Source organism: Dipodomys spectabilis, unplaced genomic scaffold (genome assembly GCF_019054845.1).
Source record: "Dipodomys spectabilis isolate Male_0828 unplaced genomic scaffold, ASM1905484v1 ptg000276l, whole genome shotgun sequence".
Taxonomy (NCBI): Eukaryota; Metazoa; Chordata; class Mammalia; order Rodentia; family Heteromyidae; genus Dipodomys; species Dipodomys spectabilis.
In genome coordinates, this window is record NW_024870953.1 from 3,140,674 (window position 1) to 3,143,370 (window position 2,697).

A 2,697-nucleotide genomic window follows, 5' to 3' on the forward strand; every position below is an offset into this window, starting at 1 on the left:
GGTGAAACTTACATGTTAGGTCAAATATATTCCTTTTTCCATCAGATATGAGTTTATATTGTTGAAATAACTTCGATGAATAAATGACTCTTACTCATTTTTCTAGCCAGAGCCAAGTAAATTTGAAATTTATTCTCTATATGTTTTATTATCTCATCATGTCAACTACTATATTTTCTCTGCTGACATGTTTTCTAATATTGCTTTCTTAACCATTTGCCTAAAATTTCCTATTTGGTGCCAGTACTGGGGCTTGAACTTAAATTCTGGGTACTTTCTCTGAGTTTGTTGTTTGTGTTTCTTTACTCAAAACTGTGGCATTTCCACTTAAGTCACAGCTCCACTGTTGGCTCTTTGGTGGTTAACGAGATAACATTTTCATGAACTTTCTTGCCCAGTTTGGCTTCATACTGTGATAATCACATCTTAGCTCTTAGAGTAGCTAGAATTATGGTATTTTCTAAATTTTAAAGAACATTAGCTTCTTGCCTACACATCACTATGCTGTTTAATCCTCAATGAAATCCATTAATATTGTCCTCATGATGAAGTTCCAGGCTTTTATATACTTGGTAGAGCATACTTTGTTTGATAATTGTGTATTTACACTCCTACGTGTGTTTTTTGCCAATATTCTTCAATATGTTTTGTTTCGGTTTTCTTTCCCTCTCTCTCTTACTTTTATTTTTCTTCATGTGCCTTGAAGGTCACATTTTCCACATGTATTTAATACCGACCTGCCCCACCATGACTGCCTTACCACGTCCAATGGAGCCAGGCACAGCCGGGACTTCCACAACAGGGGTATCATAGCATCTCCCCATGGTGGTGTGCGGCACGCTAAACGCCGTCACCACTTCCCAGGGGAAAAAGCACACGTGGAGTGACCCAGGCCATGTGGATAGGGACAGGCACGAGGGAGCACACAGCCACTGGTGCTTGGAGGAAAAGAGGGGAAGCAGCGATGCCCTGGGAGTGAGTCAAGGACAGAGCTCAGCAGACTGTGCAAGAGTGAGAGGCCGTCTTCAGGGACCTAAGTGTGCAACTGAAGCATTCAGGTCAAGCATCTGCCCAACGGCTGGTTATTTTGCATACGTGTGTGTGTGTGTGTGTGTGTGTGTGTGTGTGTGTGTGTGTGTATGTGTGTGTGCCTGTGAGTGTGTGTGTGAATAACCAGCTTGGTTTTCTCCAGCATAAGCCATACCTGTAAAAGCTAGAGACAGAATCACTGAGTAAAACCTTCTTAAGAACAATTACACATCTGAGAAAGATGAGATTTAGCAAAAATTAAGCAGTCAAATTTGGAGTTGGAGAGAGTGACAACTACAGGAATGATCTTACAAGTGAAGCAATTAAGATAGCCAACAGTGTGCTGTCATATTACTGTGGACAAGAAGAAGAACTGATGATTTATGTTACCCTTAAGTTACGGGGTGAGTTGCCATAACACCATGCCACCACGGGTAAGGTGCAGGTGCGGAGATGTGGCTGGCTTCCGGCTGTACCTTCCTGAACTTCACCACTACAAAATCTCAGCCAAAAAGTACCAGACAGAACCTTGCGACACTCAAAGAACACGCTCGTGGGTTTAGTGCTGGAGAAGATCTAAGGAACGAGTCGAGGCTGTGTCCCAAACATCTACCAGGCCACCTGCAATGCCTTGACCAGGCCAATCCATGAGTGCGTGCTAGCCATCGCCATCTAGTCAGGCAGAAGCTGTGACCCAGGGCACATAGGTGGGCTCGCGGTTCCTGTGGTCAGCTTCCTCTTCTCCGACTCCTTATTCTGCTCCTGCTTCTTCCTCTTGCCCCACCTTGACCTCTGTATTGCCAAGGACTTGTCCTACCGTATTCTTCAATTTCTACTCTTCTTGGCCATTCTACTCTTCTTTTACTCTTCTTGGTAGCTCCTTTCCTGCCGTTAACTGTGTTAGTGGACATTGGTGTGGACTTGGAGCTGCCCATCCCACCATGGCCAAATGACACGGAGGAGACGGGGGCGAGGGAGAGGCCTCCATGACCCACTGACCCAGGTGAAGGAAACCGGGAAGGCAGAGTAACACAAGCCTTCACCCTGCTTCCCACTTCCTCCAAGACCCCTTTGGTCCCCAAAAGGTCAGCAAATGGGTCTTCAAAAAGGTCTAATGAAAATGGATCCCTTCCACCAAAACATCCCTGAAGCCAGCATCTGGGTTCCAGAATGCACAACTCGGTCAGAATGACTTCCTCTTCCTCCTCCACCATGCAGCCACTTTTGGCATTCTGGATCCTAGATGACCATCTTTGAGCTTCTACCATCACCTCCTGTTTGAGTTTTCTATCTGCTGCTTCTTGGTTCTCAGGGTTTTTGCCAAATGCGCTTCACTGCTGTTTTGGGGCATGTTTCTTCTCCTCGCATTGGAGGTGTCTTCTGAAGGCTTCACTTCACGGCCATCCACCGCGTGTCAGCAGACTGGGGGCTGCAGGTGGCCACCGTCTGCCCAGGTGGCTGTGGTGGTGGCCGGTCCCCAGCCTTTCCTTTGTCTCCCTCTCTCTAAGGTCGTAGAATTTCAACAATGTAGTGCATATTCTACAAAAACACACTTCAACTGTATATCAAAATAATTGGATTTAGGAATAATAGCTGAGGGAAGTGTAGATTCCTAATAGTTTGCTTATCCATGGCGGGATATACTGTTCAACTTATTCTTGTTTAATC